Below are 6,000 nucleotides of genomic sequence, written 5' to 3'. Positions count from 1 at the left end.
TGAGAACTCTGTCAGTCTCCCATGTGTCAGCAGTTAATTTCCTCTTAGATAGTAGACAAATTAGTAGTTAATTGCCTCTTAGATAGTAGCCAAAGGTCATAAAAAGGGAACTATCTATTATAGGTTGTAGGACAGAAGATAAAATATTGATGGGGTTTATATATACAAAACTTCCCTAATAATTTAGTTATGGTTTTCAACTTTCAGTGAACCTGTGGAACTGTGACAGGTGATAGATGTTTAGTCAGATAATTACTCCTAATGGACATGTATGTAAACATTATCTATTGTAAAGTTCTATCTCAATTTATGATTTGATTTTATGTGTGAAATTGTGATGAACATGTGATCATGTATTCTGAAAGATGTATAACCGTTGAGGACAAAGGTGAAAAAATTTCCCTTTCCCTGCTTAGGATCTTTCCACTTTCCCCCTTAGATAGCTTCCATAGAAAACTTTTTACAGATTAGCAGTAAATACTATAATAAATTCTCAAAGTGTCTCTTTTTCTTCCTGCTAGCAGTTGGAGCTTCAAAGTTCCTGCTGAGATAGAACAAAGGCCACATTATTTAATCCTCCAGTGTTGGGCTATGGGTGTTAATAGCCTAAGCTTTTTACCCTCAGAAAGAGCAAGAAAGGATTTAGGACTTTTTTGAAGTTATCATCAGCATTTCAGTATAGTTTGAGAGCTATAATGTCCAGAGACCCTCAGACTTTAAAGCCACACCAGAGTCCTACTCTGTGCTCCACCACTACCCTCTCCAGGCTGAGAGGCTCCTGGCACCTTTCATAATTCCTGGAAATCAAGAATCCCTTTACTATCTGTATTGAATGCCATTTAGTTGAAATTAGAAACCCCATTCATTTAATAATTAGCAGTTTCATCCATGATTATTTTATGACTTGATAAATCCTTTCTTTTAGCTCAATATACTATTCAATTTTCTGTGTTTATTAGTTCCCTTATACATTCACCAACTAAAGTGTCTGTTCCTAAATTTGGACATTTAGGATTAAGATTTCTATCAAAGTTGTAGTATTTGTGAATAAACTTTTCATGGGATGTACAGAATATTTAAACTCTCTTAAACTGTCTTAGGGTTTTACTACTGTGAACAGCCAGCATGACCAAAGCAATTCTTATAAAAGGCAACATTTGCTTGGGACTGGCTTACAGGGTCAGAGGTTTATTTCATTATCAAGGCAGGACCGTAGCAGTATCCAGACAGGCATGGTATAGGAGGAGCTGAAAGTTCTACATCTTCATCTGAAGGCTGTTAGTGGAAGACTGACTTCCAGGTATTTAGGGTGAGGGTCTGAAGCCCATGCCCACAGTGACACACCTTGTTGGAGTAGTCCAACAAGGCCACATTTTCTAATGGTGCCACTCTCTGGGCCGAGAATATACAAACCATCACACTTGTATAAATATCAAGGAGCATAGTTGTTGACCCTTATATTGTGTGTGTGTGTGTGTGTGTGTGTGTGTGTGTGTGTGTGTGTGTGTGCATGTATGTGCATGTGTGTATTTAGCTGTACAAGAACCCTAAATATTTTGTACTTACATCAACAGTTAATGAGGTTTCTTGGTATACACTTTTCTTTTCTTTTTCTTTTTTTAATCTTTTTACTGGTTATTTTATTTACTGACATTTCAAATGTTATCACCCTTACCGGTTTCACCTCCACAATCCCCCTATCTCTTCCCCCTCCCCCTTCCTCTATGACGTTGCTCCCCTACCTGCCCACCCACTCCTGTCTCAGCGCCCTAGCATTCCTCTACCCTGGGTCATTGAGCCTCCACAGGACCAAGGGGCTCCCTTCCCAGTGATGCCTGCTAAGCCAATCCTATGCTACATATCCAGCTGGAGCCATGGGTTCTCCTATGTGTACTCTTTGGTTGGTGGTTTAGTCCCTGTGAGTTTTGGGGGATCTGGTTGGCTGATATTGGAGTTTTTTCTATGGTATTGCAAACCCCTTTAGCTCTTTCAGTCCTTGCTCTAACATCTCCATTGGGGTCCCTGCACTCAGTCCAATGTTTGGCTACATGCATTCACATCTGTATTGGTCAGGCTCTGGCAGAGCCTCTCAGGGGACAGTAACACCAGGATTCTGCCAGCAAGCACTTCTTGGCATCAGCAATGGTGTCTGGGTTTGGTGTCTGCAGATTGGATGGTTCCCTAGGTGGAGCAGTCTCTAGATGGCCTTTCCCTCAGTCTCTGCTCAACACTTTTCCCCTGTTCTTCCTTTTGACAGAAGGAATCATGGATTAATATTTTTGAGGTAAGTTGTGGCCACATCCCTCAACTGGGGGCCATGCCTGTCCACTGGATATTGTCTCTGCAGGTTCTCTCTCCCCTTTGTTGGGTATTTCAGCTAATGTCTGCCCTGTTGGGTCCTGGGAACTTCTTGGATCCCTAGCATCTGGGACTTTCTAGTGGCTACCCTCAGATCCCCCTTGTCCACAGCTTCTCTCCTCCTTTCATATTACTGACCCTCTGTACTTCTCCCCCATTTCCTCCCTTATATGAACCTCTCTCCTTTCCCTCCCCCTTCTCTCTCCTTCCCAAGTCCCTCTCTCCCTCTACTTTCCCGAGATTATTTTCTTCCCCTTTCTGTGTAGGACTGCAGCATCCACACTTGGGTGTGGTCTTATCTTTTCTTGGGTTTCATATGGTCTGTGAGTTGTATTGTGGCTAGTCTGAGCTTCTTTTTGGCTAATATCCACTTATCAGTGAGTACATACCATTCGTGATTTTTTGTAACTGGGTTACCTCACTCAGAATAATATTTTCTAGTTCCATCCATTTCCATCAACCACTGAATAAATGAATTATAAAAATACTGTAGATATATAAAATGAAATACTGTCCAGCCTTAAAGAACAGTGAAATTATGGAATGTAGAGGTAAATAGATGTGGACTGAAATACTTTGAATTAGACAACATAGATCCAGAAAGACAAACCCTGCATGTTCTGTGTAATAGCGTTGCTAACTTTGAATCATTTGTGTGCATTTTTGTAAAAACGTGTGTGTGTGTGTGTGTGTGTGTGTGTGTGTGTGTGTGTGTGTGTGTGCGCGCGCGCGAGCACGTGTGTGTGTGTGTGTGTGTGTGTGTGTGTGTGCGTGTGTGCATGTGTAGATTGTAATACAAATGGAAGTCATGAAAAAACTAAGGGAGTATGGGGATATTTCAAGAGAAGTGACATTGAATAGAAGTTTGTATGATGGAAGAGATAAATGACAGTATAGGACCTGTTAATTAGGGTGAAAGATGGCAGGTGAGAAATTGCAGGATAGAAGAGAGGACAGAGTGTTGTAAGAAATAATTAATACTAAATACCTTTGCAGCTGCTCTATGAAAGCTTACTACTGCAAAAATTTCAGAAATACTAACATGTACTTATATAGAGAAGTTTAAGAGGAGTTGCCCTATTTCTTAATTACTGTTCTATTGCTGTGAAGAGACACTATAACAAGAACAACTTACAGAAGAAATGATTTAATTGGGGGTTTGAGTGCAGTGTCAGAGGGTTACTCCATGATCATCATGACAAGAAGCATCACAGCAGGTAGACAACATGGCACTGGAACAGTAGCTGAGATCTTACATGTGATCCACAAACAGCAAGCAGACAATATGAGCAATATTGGTCCTGTCATGGGCTTTTGAAGACTCTAAGCTCACTATATTGACATATTTCTTCTGGCAAGGCTACATCTTATATTTCATAAATGGCTCACCAGCTGAGAAGCAACCAGTCAAATGGCAAATGGGAGCCATTTTCATTTAAACCACCACATAGTATAACAGGGGACAATTCCTCTCCAAAATATCAGAGGCTACCAAATAAAAATGCCCTATGCCAGGTACAGACTACCACTTTGTAGTTGTTTGCATATTATATCCTTATATCCCCAAAGATTACAGGCTACTGCTATTGCCTCTATAATTTGATGGTAAAGACAAATGGCTAACAATATTAGATACTTTACTGATAAAACAAGAAGAAACAAAGTTGGTAATAACAAGGAAACTTCATCCCTAGAGGCTAGCTTTCATAGTACTAGAAGGTGCTATGTACACTAATGTGAGAGAAAATTGACAGCAGTGAGCCTTGCAACCTACAATAACAACTATCATAGGACATTTGTATCATACTACTTTCTTACATAGCTCAATAATCATCACAGAAAATGGCTAAGAATATAAGATCCAGCTTTGGTGAATGTCTACAACAGAATATTAATTTCTAGCTATGAATGTGTTGTTGCACACACAAATTCACAGTGGCCATGACTGCATGCACAGGGTTGTAATAAATCAAACAAGCCAAAGTCCCAGTATGGATGGTGGAGAGGCTCATCAAGCCTCCCTTCCCTAGCCAACATATTGTTGACAATAGCTGCTTGGAGAGAGTGATTTTTTATTCAAGGTTTTATCTCCAGAGAAGTTACACTTGGTCTTAGAGCACAGTCTTGAAACTGCACATACAGACAGCAGTAAATGGGTTCAGGGGGCTTAAAAACAGAGCTAATAAAGGTGGAAAAGTAAAGTGTTGGGGAAAATAGTGAGGAATTTAAGGAAAGGGAATGAGGGCAGATTTTTATTAAGATACATTTTATGTATGTAAAAAATTCCTAATATTAAAATAATTCACTATACACATGCACACACACACACACACACACACACACACACACACACACACACATTTTTCAAATGCTTTTTCAACACCCAATGAAATGATCATGTGTTTTGTTTCTTTGATTTTGTTTATGTAGTGGATTATGTTGATGGATTTCCATATATTGAACCATACCTGCATCCATGACATGAAGCCTATTTGATCATGGTGAATTATCAAATGGTGCTGGTTCAACTGGAGGTCAACATGTAGAAGAATGCAAATTGACCCATTCTCATCTCCTTGTACAAAGCTCAAGTTCAAGTGAATCAAGGGCCTCCACATAAAACCAGATACACTGACAGAGGAGAAACTGGAGAAGAGCCTCAAACACATGGGCACAGGGGAAATTTTCCTGGAAAGAACACCAATGGCTTATGCTCTAAGATCAAGAATTGACAAATGGGACCTCATAAAATTGCAAAGCTTCTGTAAGGGAAAGAACATTGTCAATAGGACAAAATGGCAACCAATAGATTTGGAAAAGACCTTTACCAATCCTACATTTGATAGAGAGCTAATATTAAATATATACAAAGAACTCAAGATGTTAGACTCCAGAGAATCAAATAACCCTATTAAAATGGGGTACAGAGCTATACAAAGAATTCTCAACTGAGGAATATTAAATGGTCATGAAATACCTAAACAAGTGTTCAACATTTTTAGTCATCAGAGGCATGCAAATCAAAACAACCCTGAGATTCCACCTCACACCAGTCAGAATGCTAAGATAAAAAAACTCAGGTGACAGCAGATGCCCTGGTGAGGATGTGGAGAAAGAAGAACACTCCTACATTGCAAGCTGGTATAGTCACTCTTGAAATCAGTCTGACGGTTTCTCAGAAAATTGGACATAGTATTATCTGATGACCTAGCTATACCAATCCTGGCCACATAATCAAAGTTAGTATGAGGCCAGGCAGAGCAATTAAGTCACAAGCTGAGAAAAGCCAGATTGAATCAGTCAGCTTAGAAGACGAGATTGTATGGAAGCTAGAAACTTCCAGGGTGAGGCATACATATAATTATAACAGGGAAGGAAAATCTCTGGACTCAGTCCAAGCCATGTATTTGTAGAGCTTGGATACAGCTCTCATCTCATCACTCCAACTGGGGAAATAAAAGTTATACATTTTACATTCTTTTGTGATACTCAGTGGACCTTTGAACACCTCCCTATCAGAGACAAACATGTTATGGTTTGACACCCCACTCCCACCCCCACCACAAAAATTGCTGTAGCTATTTTGTTTCATGCCTGCCAGCTATTTCATATTGTTGTTGTAAAATGTCTGCCAGTCATTGA

At 39.8% G+C, this 6,000-nt stretch overlaps 1 long non-coding RNA gene across 3 annotated transcripts in view; it reads left to right on the top strand.

Moving 5' to 3' along the window:
* The first annotated feature begins 1,890 nt into the window (after positions 1 to 1,890).
* Positions 1,891 to 6,000, top strand: part of Gm41800 — a 49,714-nt gene continuing 45,604 nt past the window's right edge. For all 3 annotated transcript variants that reach the window (XR_877649.1, XR_877648.1, XR_877647.1), the window contains exon 1: positions 1,891 to 1,918. This is a non-coding gene — a long non-coding RNA (predicted gene, 41800). The remainder of the gene's footprint in view (positions 1,919 to 6,000) is intronic.

This window comes from Mus musculus, chromosome 18 (assembly GCF_000001635.26).
Source record: "Mus musculus strain C57BL/6J chromosome 18, GRCm38.p6 C57BL/6J".
Classification (NCBI taxonomy): Eukaryota; Metazoa; Chordata; class Mammalia; order Rodentia; family Muridae; genus Mus; species Mus musculus.
This window is presented reverse-complemented; position numbering and strand designations above follow the sequence as displayed.